The following is an 18,017-nucleotide window of genomic DNA, read 5'->3' on the forward strand; positions in this document are numbered from 1 at the left end:
TATATTTTTTCTCCTGGTAAACTCTTCCGAAAAACCCACATAAATTTAACATGAAGCTTTTAAAATTGGCTCCTTTAAACCACTCTCTGCCTATAAATTGTGTGGTGCTGAGGGCAGCTTTCTTGGGCCATTCTTTTCACTGAGTGTGCAGAGCTGCTGAAATAGGCGGAGCAGGGGAACATTATTATACAAGTTCCCACCTCATTCTCAGGCAGCCAAGGGTTCATTTCTGTGCCTTTTCCTCAAAACTGCCTAAAAAGGAGGAAGTGGGGACTTCTCTGAGGGTCTTCGGACAAACTGGTGAGCCCCACAAGGGCAGAAGAGTCCATCATGTCTTTGCCCCATGGTACGGAGCCCAGCCCAAAGTGGGCATCCAGGCAATGTCAGTTGATGAGAAAAGTTAACTTCAGGTGAAGATTTGGTTTGATCTGATCTGCCTAATGTGGAAATTGAAGAATGGCAAGGAGACTGGGGAAGCATTTAAGGAAAGTGTAGTGTCCTGACACTTAGCAAAAAACAAACAAACAAACAAATTTTCTGTTAAGCTGTAAGGGAGGGCTGCCTTCATCAAGGTGACCTTGACCCAGGTCTTGTTCTCTAATCTGAGTTCTGCAGATAAACACTATTCTCCTAGTGGGAAAAATGTCCTTAAAAAAAAAAGTAAATTCAGGAAATTAACTTGGCAGACAGTCTTTCAAACCTGTAGTGTAGACTTTGGAATAAACATCTCATGGGATGATGGGATGGCTTCAACTCACGCCCGATGAAGACAGAAATCATCTAGTGATTACTATACATATATACATATATATATATATATATATATATATATATATATATATATATATACACACACACACACTATATTGCAGTTAGTAAGCAGATCACAGACTTCAGAATCCTCTTACATACACTATCCCAGTTAAAATCACACAGCTGCCACTAAGCTCCAATAAGGGCAGGGACCAGGCACCTTTTGAGTGTCATTGTATTCTCTCAGTTTGATAAATATTTGTTAATAGATATTTGTTGAGTAACCCAGTGACAGCAAATAGAACGCAGAGGTTTAGAAATGTCACATCATTTCTCCAATGGCAAACAGCTCCTGAACAGCAGAGTACTTACAGTTTGGCACAGGGAGCTCATAATGTTTTCCAGTGTGTTCATAACTCAGCCTCTTGCCATACCTACATGGCAGGTAGATTCACCTTCAGCTTCACTAACTCAGATAATGCTCAAGTGTAAGGGCAGAGAAAATTTTAGATCATAAAGAAAATAAAGAAAAAACAACAACAACCTAATGTAGATTGCTTGTTAGAAATTAGCTCACAAATCCAAAAGAAAATCGACCTTCATTATAGCTTTGTTTCATATGAGGCTTATCATCTTGGATGAATAGGTATTTTAAAGTCAATGAATAATTTTTAAAGTTCACTAAAAATGCTCAAGTAATAGTTCTCTTTTTAAATTCCTCGGGATTTTCTGTGCAAGTGTTCTTTGACCACAATTTACCTATCATACAGATGATATGCATATGTCTTTCATCTTTAAGGATAACATTTTTCAGCACTCTATCCATGACTTCTGGAAATTATCCCGTAGGTGCTTCTGAAAGCCTTTGTAATCCTGTACCTGACTGTTCACCAGTTTTGGGGATAGCAAGGTAAATGGAACACTTACATCCAGCCAAGATCAGGAAGGCTACACTATCGACTCCAGTGGAAGCTCTGTATTCAGTGGTGCCTTCTCTTTTTAATTTCTGAATTTAAGGCTGCAGTTAGAAAGAAGAGAAAGATGGGCACCCCCTTTCCTGTGGGTCGATAAGCTCCCGTCAGCTTGCCCAGTGCTCACAACGTTATCTTCTTTCAGGACAGGCTGTGGAAGCAGCGGGTTGCTCCCGGCTCACCCTCTCCTTTTAGGTTTCCAACATTTTTGAGACACATGTAGAATTTTTTTCCGGTGAATGCCACAGGAGATCTAATAGAAGATGCATTTGTTTTTGACTCCTAATTAATCAAGATAACATCTCTCTCAACCATTAGACAGTAAAATCAATCCCTCGGGAGGCTGCTCCGCCAGTTAGACTTCTACACCGATACCAATTATTGGCAAATCAGTGATGTATTTAGGCATGTTGTACTCTATCATTTTATAATATTTGACCAGTGTAACTATGCTGAGAATGTGGAGAGGGGGTGATTGCTGCCTGTGGAACCAGTAATGGGATTGCTGCTGCATCCCCACCTCTGTCCATTCCCTCCCACACCCAAAACTGGGGTAGACGCTTCATTTCTCAGACTGGGCTGGCATCAGACCACTCACTCACCATGAGGGATGCCAGAATCCCAGGACATGAGGAGAAGCATGGACCCTGGATAGAAAGGTGGGGCATGACCATAAGCAGTGTGGGTGCATTGGGAGAGGCCCTGGCTATCCTGAGACCCTGAGCTCCCATGGAGGGTTGGGAGGAGTGGAAGGAGGAGGAGGGAAGTGAGGGCCTTCTCTGGGAACATCATGAAGAGATGTCTAAGATCTAGCTGAGAGGGAAATCAACTTCTGGGGGGTTTGCTGTAGGATTTGCATAGGAGGCACCTGCCCTACTCATGGGAAACATTCTTCCAGCAAAATCCACCAAGTCAAGAGCACCATGGTAGTATGGGACTTTCTCTTTGAGGCAACCTATTACCTCCTCCTGACCCAGAGTCAGAGTACTAAATGTATGACAGCACCTTCCAGCAACTGGCAAGGCACCCAGGGAACAGTGTGGCAGACCAGGAAGCCTACAAGGCAAGTGACGGTCCCATGCTTCCTACACAGCTCTGTCAGGTCCCTCAAGTCCTGCCTTACCACTGCTCTTGACTAGGATGACTTAAGTCTCAATCATCCAAGTTTTCATCAAATTTGCAAGTATTCTGTGCGCAAGACTCTCAAAAGAATGATGGGTTTTAGGTGACCTGGGATCTGAAGACCTTACTAAGGCAAGAAAGGGGCTGCCCACAGGAACCTGCTGGGGCACCAAGGCACAGTGGAACTGGCGCCAACCTTTAGGCAGGCATACCCTTCTGACCTCTCCTTTTCCAGAAAGCATTCTCTGACCTCCTCAGGCTTCCCCCTGACGCCCTGGCTGCACATGCAACCCCTTCTCCGCTATGTGTCACAGGGAGAGTCCTGTTTCCTGTCTCTTCCCTCAGTGATTATCAGCCCCGTGGTTCTCACTGCTTTATGTGTCTCCAGGGACAAGTACAAACTTGGTTCAAAGCAGCATTCTGTCAAGGTAGCTTTGGTGTAGAAATGGAGCTCTCAGCTGTAAGGCTAGGACACCACGCATGAGCCTGACAGCAAAAAGGCGAGGGGCTCTGGGTCAGTTCCATTTTATGGGGTACCTGCTGAGAGGAGGGCCCCAGTTCTATAGCTCTATTTTAGGCAAGATGGTAGAAATAGTAACAACAGTAAAAACAAAAATAATAATATCTACCATTCTTATGAAATAAGTGGGTGGCATCACCCATGTCCCTCTGAGATTGGACTTAACACCCTATCATATTGATGAAGAAACTGATTCTGAGATGTCGAGTAATACAGCCAAGGTCATACAGCATTTGAACTTAAGTAGGTCTGATTTCAACACCTGTGCTTCTGCCACGGTGCTATGTGAACCCCGTACAGAACTCTTCAGTGATATTTCTACAGTTTGCTCTGTCTGTTGTTTAATCGCTAAGTCATATCTGACCCTTTGCTGCTCCATGGACTATAGCCAGCCAGGCTCCTCTGTCTGTGGGATTTCCCAGGCAAAAATACTGGAGTGAGTTGCTATTTCCTTCCCCAGGGGAATCTTTCTGACTCAGGGATTGAACCTGCATCTTCTGCATTGCAGATGGATTGTTTACCACTGAGCCACCAGGAAAGCCCTTTCTACCAGTTTATATCAAGCCATTCTGATTTTTTCCTCAACATTCAGTTTCTTTTCCAGACCTTGTGATGTTCACAGCCTGTGTTGCTCTCATTGGAAAGGTATGCTTAGAAAGTCAACATGTACAGCAAAGTAAATTTTTAGGACTACTACCATTTTGGGCACCTATTCTTCTGACACCAAGATGGTGATTCTGTGAATCACAGACACTGCCTTGAAGAATTATGAGCACAAACCCTCTATAACCCATGGTGTGTGCTGGCCATATACAATGAACTTCTGCTCAGACTGCCTCCAATCAAAAGGCCTCAATTAGGTACCCAGAGTTGCTCTCCAGTGCTTGAGCTGTGGGCTCAATGAAAAGCCCCTCTTCCATTCTTTGTCTTATATCCAAGCTGATAGTAGCTATGAATTTACACTATTAGCTTGATTACATTTTTTTATTGAAATATTTTGTTAAAACATGTCCCTAGGTAGGGGGCTGAATCTGTGATTTTCAGCACAAGTTTGTGTGAAATGGGGTATGAGGCCTGTGGCCTCAGTCTTTAAGGCGCTTCCCCCTAAGTGACATGACTTCCACATTCCCACCTCACATTGTCTTAAGCTGTATAGTCTCTCCCATTAGAATACAAGTCCTGTATCAACCACAGCGTGCAGCTCAATGCACTGCTCAGATGCATTGCTCAGAGGTTTGTGGGAATGAATTAGGGTTTTGATTAATTACCTGGTGTCTTAGTCTTGATGTCAGACCTCACCCTTAATGTATTGCCATGTGAACATGCATAATGGATTGAGAAACCACTCACCCACATAGGAAGTTATTTGGCTGACATTTAATTTTACCACTAGTCAGCCTCATGATATGAGAGATGAGCCATCTTTTGACAGGAAGTACTCTGAATTCCCCTAGAGATTTGTTGCTGATGAACCAGACTCTGTGAGGCATCTCATGAGTGTTCTTCCGGTCCAGGGTTCATGCTTCACACCCTGTGAGTGTGAGCTCCTCAGTACTGCCAGCAAAGTCAAAGGTGGCTGGTCTTCCACAAAACAAAGGCTGGTGAGGTATGTCTTTGACTCACACTCTCTCCTGCTACCTCATTCACCGTGGTCTCTACATCTATATTCCTGGGGGCTTCAGGTGACCCATAATACTAGCCCCTCGTTCCCTGGTCTAGGCTATACTCCCACCTGCTGCTCTGATCCAGCCACCAATGTCAACCATGTCTGCTTTATGGCTTTACTTCTTTATTTTTATATCCACTCACTCATTCATTTAACAAATACTGGTTCAGCACCTACTATGTGCAGGTGCTCTGTGAGATGCTAGGGATGCAGTGAGGCTTAGGGACATTTCCTGACAGCTCAGTTGGTAAAGAATCTGCCTGCAATGCAGGAGACCCTCGTTTGATTCCTGAGTCAGGAATACCCACTGGAGAAGGTATAGGCTATCCACTCCAGTATTCTTGGGCTTCCCTCGTGGCTCAGCTGGTAAAGAATCTGCCTGCAATGTAGGAGACTTTGGTTCAGTCCCTGGGTTGGGAAGATCCCCTGGAGAAGGGAAAGGCTACCCACTCCAGTATTCTGGCCTGGAGAACTCCCTAGACTGTATGGTCCATGCAGTTGCAAAGAGTCGAACACGGCTGAGTGACTTTCACTTTCACTTATGACTGACATGGTCCTTACATTTATGACTGTTAGAGCTTAGTGGAAGAGATAGACAGTAACCAAGTATATAAAAATAAATAGGCAATTATAAATCATAATAAGTGCTAGGAGGAAAAATAATAGCATGCTATAAAAAAGAATAACACGGGACCTACTTGAGAAGGGTGGGTGGGAGTCAGTCTGTAGAATCCTTACTTTGGGGCCAAGGAACTAATCCTCCCCTTCTCCATCCTTAAGAATCGCCCTAAGCTGAAGAATCCCCAACCTAAGAAAACATACTTTTCCTGGAGCACTTAAAGCCAATGATTGGCCAACATGGGGATACAAGGCCTGAGTTCCTTGCCTCAAGGCAGGACAACTCTGAAGCAGGTCCCAGCTCCAGAGCTGCTGATGGGATTGGGTGCAGCTCCATCCTGTTTAGCTACTTTCTCTGCTCAGTCCTGCTCCTCTCACTTCCTTATAAGGACTAGTTCCTGAGGACACTTCCCAGGAGACCTGCATGCAAATCTTGGTCTCGGAACCTGGTTCCCTGAATACCTGACCTATAACATAACCCATCCCATGAGGAAGGATCATCCCAGCATAAAGAATTGGGAGACATGTCTCTAGCCAGGAAGAACAGCAGTTGCAAAGGCCTAGAAAGAGAAGCACTGGATTGTAGACATTGGTCTGTTATGAGAGAGGATCCCACCTCTCACATTGATATCTCAGGCCTCAGTAGCATGCCCTGGCCTTGCTCATCCACACCTCTCCTGATCCACCTCCCCACATGAATGTAAACCAATCTCCCTGCTGCTTCTGAGGCTCTGTATGGGCTTTCCAGCCTATAGCACCCTTCTCTTCTCTTATCAATTGCCATCCTAATTTTATTCTCAAAAACCTGATTTCAAGCTTATTTTCTCCTCTCAATTTGTGCAATACAGTGCTTAACTGGTAGTGATTCTGCTTTGCATATTTAGGTTTTTAAAAACAATTTTCTTGTGTAATCCTTAAGGCTCGATGCGGCCAAAAGATGTCTCATGGAAGGGATTATTTGGACATTTCTACAGAATCCTCTTCTGCTTGGATTAAAGGACTGAGAGAGAGAGAGAGATGAAGGAGGGTACCAATGAGGGTTCTTGGTTATGCACAGCAGGACAGTCTGGCTAGTTTCAAGAAGGAAAGACGTTTCCTGGAAGACATTATGTGACTCGCAGAGTTATCTGGGAGAGAACCAGAGAACCGCCAAGCCAGAGAACCAGGTTTGGAGATTATTCAGGCACTCACAACCTCTATCACAGGCTACATCAGTGAGAGCATCACTTGGCTCAGACCCTGCAGCTCACAATCACCCTTATGCTGAGTCAGGACATGTCACTAGAGTGTCAGTCACTGCTGCCCTCAGAACATCTCTGCCTGCATCCCCTCAGAGCAATGTCTGCTTTACTGAGTCCCTTGCTTCTGAATCAGAGTGTCACACGGGCATCTGGTCAGTGGAGCATAGGTCACATCCCAGCCCTGCAAGAGAAACTGGCAAATCAAGTTTCTGGCATCTGCTGTAGGGTTCTGTGGACTCACAAGTGGAAAAATTGGAAGCTTAGGAAAAGTGTTCAAATGTGAAAAACATCCAAAACAATAGTTAATGAGTACAAGATATGGATAGGGGAGCTGGAGACACAGCTTTAAGGGACTCTAGGATCAGTCTAGGAAGCTGACTTGTATCTATGAGTCAGTGACCACCCCTCTCTCTCTTCACATCCAATCCCTGAGAAAGAGCTTCTGATTAATTCTTAACCATCTCTTAAAATCTTCTGTCTCCATACCAGCATTCTAGTCCAGAGGTCAGCAAGCTTCGGATTGCAAGACAAGTCCAGTCTACCTCCTTCTTTTGTAAATCATGGGTTATTGGACCACAGACATCCCCACTCACTAGCATGTTGTCTATAGCTATTTTGAGTGAAGTCCTTTTGCTAGAGATCGCAGGACTGACAAAGCATAAGCTACTTATTACCTGATCTTTTACAGAAGAGGCTTACTGACCTCTATCCTAGGCTAAACCGTCTCTTACTGGACATCTGCAAGAGCGTCCCCTAATGAATCCCACATTTGTTAACAGAACCTACAATCTGATGTCACATTAGAGGCAGAGTACTCATTGCAAAACATAAATCATTTTAGTCCAAGACAAAACTTTCAACACACTCTTCTTACACTTAAAATTGAGGGCAACATCCTCAGTATGGCAATAGGGTTTTATTAACCTGAAAGGTTTAACTTGTATCTACATGCATGGTGGACCAGTAGGATGATAATACTGAGTGGAAGACATCAACAAACATGGTTAGAGAATATGGCTTTTTCTAGAGGCCAAGGGTGGGAAATGATGTTCTGACAAAGCATAAGACGAGAGCTTGACACCAGATACCAGATACAGGGAAGAGCTTCTTCATTCCCAAGTCCCTCAGACAGCAAACAGCTATGGTGAACAATGCCTCATGGAATGAGGATTCAGCCAGCTGCAAGAAGCCTGCTTTTGCCACTTTCCTTTTCTTAAAAATATGTTCCTGTCTTTCTCTTCCCTAACCTTTACCTGCCTGATACAAAGTCTCTGACTGTGGTCTTGCTTGCTTATTAGATGCAAGTGATGAATGCTATGCATTCCAGCACATTCCTTTCTGCTGCATAAATGTGCTGCATTAACCACAAAAATAAATGGTTAATTTTTCACATCTACGGAACTGCGGCAGGCCCATACTTCAGGCATGCATAACGGTCATTCCTGAAGTGTACCCTCTGATCTGAGAGTCAATACTCTCATATTATCATTTCAGCACATTTTAAAAAAATTTGTTTGTGGTTTTTGTTGTGTTTTTATGCTGTTTTGTCTTGTTTTTCTAAAATATCTTTTTAAAAAAATTAAGAGTAGTATACAACTATCACTTGAACTACACAATGAGGAGAAACTAGATATCAAGCAAATGAGTCGGTTATGTTATCATTTTGATTCATCCACTTTACAATGTTTGATGGGATAGCAAATTTTAGTACTTGTAAGAATTGCTTTTTTATGTTATAAAACCTCTAATTGTCATAGGGCAACTAAGCATCCTTCTCTTCAGGCTGACTGCTCTATTATTTTTTAACACTCTTCCCAGGAACTGCTAAAGATATTTTTGCTTTATGTCAACACCAAAAGTATTCTCTCCTGGCCCAAACATGTAGTAATGATTGCTCTCCAAGCAGCCCTGCGTATCTGCCTTTCTGTCCATCTAACCATCTATCCATCTATCCAACTATTCATTTATCTATCATTTATCTCTTTATTTATCTATCATTATCACTCTATCTATCATCTAACATGTATCTATCATCTATGTATGTATGTAACTATCATCTATCAACTATCAGTCTGTTTACTGGTTTGGAGTGCAGTATTAGAAGTCAAAATTAGTTCTAGGACCGTATGGTGTAGGACTGTATAGGTATGGTGACAACAGGCATATTATTTATTGTTAGATATCTGGAGAAAATTTTATAGGAATATGATATACACGCAGAACACTACACAAAACATACCAGAGTAGAGCTTAGTGGGTTTTCCAAAACGTGGAAACTGCCACGCCAATAACCACAACCCATATCAAGAAACAGAACTTGACTGGTACCACCAGAAATCCCTCATGGCCCATTCCAGTCATCGCTCCGCCAAAGGTAACTATTAAAAGATGTATCACATTGTGTCTCTTTACCTTGTCTTACAAGGACAGCATTAATGCTCAATTAGGGCTTACTCACATCTTTTGGAGGGATGCAGTTCAACCTATAAGGGTCATTTTTAAAGCTCTGTAGCTAGTTGCATACCTAATTAGGATGTTATATCTTTCTGATAAGAAGGTGGATCTCAGCCCTTATGTGGGTTTTCATTTCCTAACTTACTGCTTCAATGTCCACCTGCTCTGCTCCTGTGAACTCTGCTACCTGTCATCTCCAGTCAGTAAGGCTGTGGATTTCCATCACCAGACCTAAGGACAAGATGGTGGTTGGGGACACTCCAAGGCAAGAAAGCCACAGGGCTCACCTGATGCAGCTGCAGTTTAGCAAGAGTCAACACCTCTTAGTGTTTATTATGTCACTGGTCAACTTCTTGTGCCTTCACATAATTTGGTCCAGCTGTTTTGACTGTTAACTGTGAGAGTAATTGCTCCCCCTCTTCATATTACTATTCTTATAAGTCACCCTATGTTTTACCCTTGCACAAGTAGAATATGCTTTAATTATCTAAACTTTACCATAACGTTTTGTTTTTCCTGTTCCAGAGTGTCTTGGCTCTTCTTGCCATTTACCATTCCGTATAAATTTTGGAAGAAGGTTTTCAATTTCAATGACAAAAAAAAAGTCTACAGGTCAAAGATATAGTCTATATTTGTTTGGCACTATTAAATTGAGAGATTAATTTGAAGAGAACTGACATTATTACAACACTACATCTTTTAATGTATGGATATATCCATCCCATATATCCATGGGCATATCCATCCCTATCTTTATTTACACCTATTTAAATTTTTCTCAATATTTCTTTGTACTTTCCAGTGTAGAGAACTTGTACATCTTTTGTTAGACTTATCCTTTAGAATGTGAAGTTTCATGATGCTGTTTTAAATAGCATTTTTTTAAAATTTCATTTTCTAAATGCTTGTTGCTAGTATATAGTAATATAATTATTTATATCAACTTTGTTTCTTGCATTCTTTCAAAATTCACTTATTAATCCTAAAGTTTGTTCTTACTGTGGATATCTCTTGAATTTTTCACAAAATATAATTTGCAAATAATGTAGTTTTATTTCTTAATTTCCAAACTTCTCATTCCTTGCATCTTATCACTTACCTCCTTTTTTGAACTGTCTAGAACTTTACCTACAGTGCCAGATAGGAGTAGGGGTAGGTGGCATCTTTCTGTTGTTGATTTCAGTAGAGAAGCTTTTTCAACAGTTGACCATACATGAAAATTGTGTTAGCTGTACATTTTTATCAGATACTTTTGTTTAGGAAACTTCCTTCCATGATTGGGTTGATTTCTGAATGTTGAAACAAACTTAAAAACCCAACTTGATTGTAATATATTTTGCCTCTTTATATCTTTAGATTTCATTTGCTAATGTTTTGGTTATAGTTTCCATGTTTCTTATGAGACTGACATACAATTTTCCTTTTTTTGTAATGTCTTTGGCATGTTTTATGTCAAGAATGTCTGCTGCAAAAAAATGAGTTGAGAATAATACCAACTTTTTATCATCTCTTGAAAAGTTTATATAAGATTATTATTGATTCTATTTTCCATATAGTATAGAAAGAATTCACTATTGAAGCCATTTGGGCTTGAAGATTTCTCTTGGGGGAAATTTTAATTACCAATTCAATTTCTTTATCACTTATATGAATAATCATATTTCCATTTCTTCTCGTGTCAGTTTTAGTCAGTTGCTTTTAAACATTTTTGAATGTTTCATAAAGTTTTTCAAATTTATTGGCACAAGGTGCTCATGATCTACTCCTTCTATGTTTATAGGATCTGTATTTTCATCCCCTTACTCATTACCGATATTTGCAATTTGTGCCTTTTTTTTTTTTTGATCAACCTTCTTAGGGGCTTCTTGAGAAAAAGACAAAAATGTATAAATGATAAATATCAGGAATTAATGACTAATGAAGCTCTGAAGATTAAAGTACATTTTTTTCTATTTATCTTGAATAGATTAACAGGAATAGAAATAGTGATCATATAGTAAATTTACCTTTACATTTTAAAGAAACTGCCAAACTATTATCCAAGGTTTCTGTATTATTTTACATTATCACTAGCAATGCACAAAGTTTCCGTTTTTTTCTACATTCTCACCAATACTTGGTTATTACATTTCTTTTTGGCTACAGCCATTTCAGTGGGTGTATAGTGATATCTCATTGTGATTTTAACTTACATTTCTCTAACAATTAATAATAGTAAGTACTTTTTTGTACTAATTAGCCATTTTTACAAATTCTTTGATAAAATGAGTATTCAAATACTTTATATTTTAATTGCATTTTGTCTTATTATTGGGTTATAGGGATGATTTAAATATGTTAAATAGGAGGCATTAAAAATCCAGGATGTTTTCAGTCTGCCTTGGGTTCTATTGTCTTATAGTCGCTTTTGAGTCTCATGGTTCATGTGTGCAGCCTCAGAGTAAGGAAGGAGTGTAAAAATAGCTTGGAGATTTTGTGTCACCACTGAGAACATATACAGATTTGGCCAAGAATACGTTTGCCCCATCTGGGACAATACATTCAGAAAACTAAGATCATGGCATTTGGTCACATCACTTCATAGCACATAGATGGGGAAACATAGGAAACAGTGAAAGACTTTATTTTGGGGGGCTCCAAAATCACTGCAGATGGTGAATGCAGCCATGAAATTAAAAGATGCTTGCTCCTTGGAAGAAAAGTTATGACTAACCTGGACAGCTTACTAAAAAGTAGAGACATTACTTTGCCAACAAAGGTCCTTCTAGTCAAAGCTACGGTTTTTCTAGCAGTTGTGTATAGATGTGAGAGTTGGACTACAAAGAAAGCTGAGCGCTGAAGAATTGATGCTTTTGAACTGTGGTGTTGGAGAAGGTTCTTGAGAGTCCTTTGGACTGCAAGGAGATCCAACCAGTCCATCTTAAAGGAAATCAGTCCTGAATATTCACTGAAAGGACTGATGCTGAAGCTGAAACTCCAATACTTTGGCCACCTGATGCAAAGAACTGACTCATTTGAAAAGACCCTGATACTGGGGAAGATTGAAGGTGGGTGGAGAAGGGGACAACAGAGGATGAGATGGTTGGATGGCATCACCGACTCAATGGACATGAGTTTGAGTAAACTCTGGGAGTTGGCAATGGAAGGGAAGCCTGGCGTGCTGCAGTCCATGGGGTCGCAAAGAGTCAGACACGACTGAGCAACTGAGCTGAATTGAACAGACTAAAGGTTACATAGGACCTATAATCTTGAAGTACTAGAATGAAGCCATTGGTCTTTCTACTTGTTTGTCTCAGAGAAATCATTTCCATTTAACATGAGCATTACCGCTGCCCCAAATGGAAGGAGTCTCCTTCAACTGTGTTAGTCCTCATGGTCTGCCTTACCTGGGCACAGCATCCATATTACCTGTTAGAGGAGAGGTTAGTGAGAGTAGTTCTACCAGAAAGCCTAAATGCCAGACTCCCACTGTTTTTGCCCTAAGTTCAGCAGCTTATCAAAGATTGTCATATGACTTTTGTACAATTCCAGAGTGATGACATGATCATTTTTGTCAATTTCATTCAGTTTTTTGAGAACAGGACGTGCTGATCTCATTTGGCTAAAGTCGGGAATCTTGACCTTCACACTCTTGACTTTCAAACTTTCTTCTATTGAATATACACATTTAATTCTACATAGTTTCTTCTAAGAACAGCTTAAGTTGCATTGAATACATTTTGATATGTCTTATTTCATTATAATTCATTTTAAAATACTTCATAATTTCCATTTTGATTATCTGCCTGATGGGTCATTTATAACTGTATTGTTTAACTGCACATCGTAGAGAGTTTCTAGTAATCTTTTATTATTGATTACTGGCTTCATTAAAGCATTTTAAAAGAGAAAATTCTAAATAAGTCTTGACTTTTCCCTCATCCCAGAGCACATTTGGCAATATCGGGAGACATTTGTTTTTCGACAAAATCGTTGGAGGGGAGCTGATTCTAGCATCCAGTGGAAATAGGACAGGACTACTGCTTAAGCATCCTATAATGCATACCTAGGAGAGCCCCTGACAACAAAGAATTAGTCCAAAATGTTAATAGTGTCCAGGATGAGAAACTCTGAAATCTGTTGACACTAACCTCAAAATCTAGCTTTTCACAAATTTTGGTAAATGTTTCACACTTACTAGAAAGGAATGTGATTCTGTCACTATCTGATTCATTCCTCTATTACATTCATGTTTGTTAATTATGTTTTTAATGGATTCTGTATTCTTATTAATTTTTTGTCTGCTTGTGCTATCAGTTATGAATAGAGGTATGTTAAATCTCCCATATTACTTATGGATTTCTTTCTTTCTCTTTTCTAGTTTTTCAATTATTGCTTTATATATTTTAAACTAGTTTTGAGGTTCATAAAAATGTAATGTTTTTCCATCTTTCAGCAGTCAAGTTTTTGTCATTATAAAATTCTCCCTAGTAATGCTTCATGCATTATATGATATTATATGAGGTTTCTTAGGGCTAATGTTTCCATATCTTTTTCCCATTCTTTTGATTTTCAACTTATCTATAAATTGTCCTGTTCCTTTTAAGCATAATATCATTAGGTTTGGGGTTTTATCCAGTCTAATAATATTTGCCTTTTTATTGAACTATTCATGTAATTCTTAAGAGTCCCTTGGACTGCAAGGATATCAAACTAGTCAATCCTAAAGGAAATCAATCCTGAATATTCATTGGAAGGACTGATGCTGAAGCTCCAACATTTTGGCCACCAGATGTGAAGGGCTGACTTATTGGAAAAGACTCATGCTGGGCAAGATTGAGGGCAGAAGTAGAAGGGGGTGACAGAGGATGAGATGGTTGAATGGCATCACCAACTCACTGGCCACAAGTTTGAGCAAACTCTGGGAAATAGCGAAGGACAGGGAAGCCTGGTGTGCTGCAGTCCATGGGGTCGCAAAGAGTCAGACACAACTTAGCAACTGAACAACAACATGCAATTTACATGTAATATTGTTACTAACATATTTACATTTACATCTATCATCTTTTAATGATATTTTTCATGCATCATCTACTTTTGTAACCTTTTTCTCTCCTTGCTTTAGACATTTTTGATTAATCAAATATTTTTATTATTTTTTCCTCTTCATTTTCTTGCTTACTACAAGGGAATTTTTCTTCTATTCTTTTAGTGATTATCCTAGATATTACATAATACATTATTTAGAATCCAACATAAGTTATAGTTGTACCTCTTCTCGGATAATTTTGAGTTTAGAATACTTAACCTCCATTTGTTCCTTGGTATCTTTGGTGTTTTTTGTACTGCTATCATACATTTTCATTTTGTATATATATATTTGTAACCTCACAAGACATTTTTTTTTGGTACAGTTGGTTTGCTCTCATGTTTATCCAATTATTTACCTTTCCCTTTGTGTTCTTCATTCCTTCTTACATATCCTTGATTCTGTCTGCTGGGAGGTGGAGGTATTGAATAATATTCTCTGAACTGAGAAGAAACATTGAGACTGAAAAATGAAGCAGGCGACTCCATAAAGTATAATTATGAAGTTTATTGTGGGGAACTTACACACAGGCAGGATGTGGGGACAATGATCCAAAGGCGTTTGCAGCTGTGCTTGGAGAAGCTGAAAGGGGTACAACAGGCTAAAGCTAAAAATAGAATTAGGCTACCAAGTGAGAAGCATGTCTGCAAGATGGGAACCAAGGATTTTTTCCTCTCCCTGAGGGTCTCATGACCATTTAACCAGTTGAAACAGAAAAAGGCATTCTTCCAGATTCCAAAGGTAGAAGTTGATAGGGAACTCATCTGGTGTAGGCACATTCCTTGTGAGTTAGGGTACTGCTCAGTCACAGGGAAAGGAGAGGGTGTAGGACAGTCAGGCTAAGATGAAGCTGACCAAACGGACACAGTGTGGTTCAACTACACACTATCAGATTATTTTCCTTCTATTAGAGCTCTCTTTAGTACTTATTTAACATAGAAATGCAGATAGCAAATTCACTCAATCTTTGTAAATCTAGAAAGTATCTTTATTTTTCTCTTCACTTATGAAAGATATTTCTGTTAGGTTTGGAATTACACAGTGTATTAAAAACCAGAGACATCGCTTTGTGGACATAGGTCCATATAGTCAAAGCTAAGGTTTTTCTAGTAGTCATGTATGGGTGTGAAAGTTGGACCATAAAGAAGGCTGAACACTGAAGAACTGATGCTTTTGAACTGTGGTGCTGGAGAAGATTCTTGAGAATTTCTTGGACTGCAAGAAGACCAAACCAGTCAATCCTAAAGGAAATCAACCCTGAATATTCATTGGAAGGACTGTTGTTGAAGCTGAGGCTCCAATACTTTGGCCATCTGATGTGAAGAGCTGACTTGTTGGAGGGAGCTGTTGCTTTCCCAGACCCTGATGCTGGGAAAGATTGAAGGCAAAAGAAGAAGGCGGTGGCAGAGGATGAGATGGTTAGATGGCATCACCAATTCAATGAACATAAATTTTAGCAAACTCCAGGACATAGTGGAAGACAGACAAGCCTGGTGTGGTGCAGTTCATGGGGCTGCAGAGTTGGACATGACTTGGCAAATGAACAACAATGATAATGTAATTACACGGTGGTAGTTTTTGTTTGTTTGTTTTTAGCACCTTAAGTATATCATTCTGTTGTTCGTAAGCTGCTATAGTTTCTCTTGGGACCTCAGCAGTCTGTTATATTCTTGTTTCTTTTAAAGGTAATACATCTTTATATTGGCTCTTTTCAAGTCCTGGAAGTGAGCTCAGGGTAGATTGGGCAGACGACTCTAGAGCGTTTGATCAGAACATGGCGTAGATATGGTATGTGGGCTTGGGGTGAGTACCTTCTCTTGGCTACTGTAGATTCTTTATTAAATGGGGAGAGGAACTGTCTTAATCAAGTTGAGCTGCTACAACAAGATAACAGATTGAGTGGCATAACCAATAGACAGTTATTTTTCACAGTTTTGGAGGCTGGGAAGTCTAAGATCAGGTGCTGGCAGATTCAACCCTTGGTGATAACTTTCTTCCTGTTTGCAGATGGCTGCCTTTCACTGTATTCTCACATCATAGAGTGAACTAGAGTCCTGGTCTCTCTCCCTCTTCTTTTAAGGACACTAATCCCACCACGGCAGCCTTACCCTCATGACCTCATATAAACCTAACTACCTCTTAAAGGCCCCATCTCTAAATACCATCACAATGGAGGTTAGGACCTCAACATATGAATTTTAAGGGACACAAATGTTTAGCCTACGACAGGCACAGAGGGACAAAAGACATTCATTCTTTCAACTAATAGCTAAGCATTGATTCTATAACAAAGGTTAAACTGTAAAATTAGGACTGAAAGTAAACAAATAAGATAGGCAATTATAACAGTACAGAATACAAATGATACATGCTACAATAGTACAGAAATTATACAAATGACAATTGAGCAACGGGAGGGGAAAAAATGGGAGATAAAAGAGTCTGCTGATCTTTAAAAGCTAGAAATCAAAGAATATCATTTAAAGCACATAAATCAAGTATGGTCTGTTCTTCCCAGGGCCTATTTCTGCTACATGAATTAGATCATATGTACCTGATTTGAAGTTGGTAGCGATGATGCTGGCATACTGAGGAAGTCACATTTATCCATGAAAGATATTTATCAAGAGTGCTAAATTTCAAACCACAAGGGAATGGCGGTAAGTTCCAGATGAGTACAAAACTGAACCTAAAGCCCAGCTACTCCCTATTGCCCTTCTTGGCTCAGCTTTTCAACCCTTGGTGATAACTTGGTGATAACTATGAGCACTATCTCTGATGGCTTATTGAACATTACTTCCCAGCCACTATAACTGCTGCCCTTGCTTCCAGAAATCAACAGATGCAACACTTGCTCATACCTTCTCTCCTCAAATTACTTGCATTTTTGTTTTTTTAAAATACTGTATTTATTGTTCATTCCTCTATTTATTAGAAACTTAACATCATTGATTGACTGCCTGATTATTGGGCAAGGGTTTAGATTTTCAACGGTCTGATCCTAACTCTATTTTCTGCAAAGCTTGCTATATTTAGGAGAGAGCTTTCTTAAGTATGCACACAAACACCAAACCTTAATAACACACAAACATGAAAATTTAATAACAGATGGCTAAAATGCACATGAAAAGATGCTTAACATCACTAATTATCAGAAAAATGCAAATCAAAACTACAATGGGATGTCACCTCAGAATGGCCATCGTCGATCTACAAACAACAAATGCTGGAGAGGGTGTGGAGAAAAGATAACCCTCCTACACTGTTGGTAGTAATGTAAATTGGTACAACCACTATGGAGAACAGTATGGGGTTCCTTGAAAAACTGCCATATGATCTAGCAATCCCATTCAAGGGGCATATATCTAGAGAAAGCCATAACCCTAAAGGAAAACTTGCAATCCAATGTTCACGGCAGCACTATTTCCAATACCCAAAACATGGAAGCAACCTAAATGACTACTGACAGAAGAATGGATAAAGATGTGGTACATATATACAATGGAATATCACTCAACCATAAAAATAATGAAATAATACCATTCATAGCAACATGGATGTACCTAGAGATTATCATACTAAGTGAAATAAGTCAAAGACAAAT

The 18,017-nt window shown here is 39.8% G+C and overlaps 1 protein-coding gene across 11 annotated transcripts in view; it reads right to left on the reverse strand.

Moving 5' to 3' along the window:
• LRMDA (leucine rich melanocyte differentiation associated) overlaps positions 1 to 18,017 on the reverse strand; it is a 1,316,989-nt gene that overhangs the window by 144,755 nt on the left and 1,154,217 nt on the right. For 4 of the 11 annotated variants that reach the window (XM_081564357.1, XM_081564526.1, XM_081564462.1 and 1 more), the window contains one exon: positions 15,380 to 15,781. The exons of the other annotated variants lie outside the window; for them this stretch is intronic. The gene's annotated coding sequence lies outside the window, so the exon portion shown is untranslated. Of the gene's footprint in view, positions 1 to 15,379; positions 15,782 to 18,017 lie in introns of those variants that run through there. 11 annotated transcript variants of the gene reach the window in all.

The sequence above is a fragment of the Giraffa tippelskirchi genome, chromosome 2 (assembly GCF_054371585.1).
Source record: "Giraffa tippelskirchi isolate mGirTip1 chromosome 2, T2T-mGirTip1v1.2.pri, whole genome shotgun sequence".
NCBI lineage: Eukaryota > Metazoa > Chordata > Mammalia > Artiodactyla > Giraffidae > Giraffa > Giraffa tippelskirchi.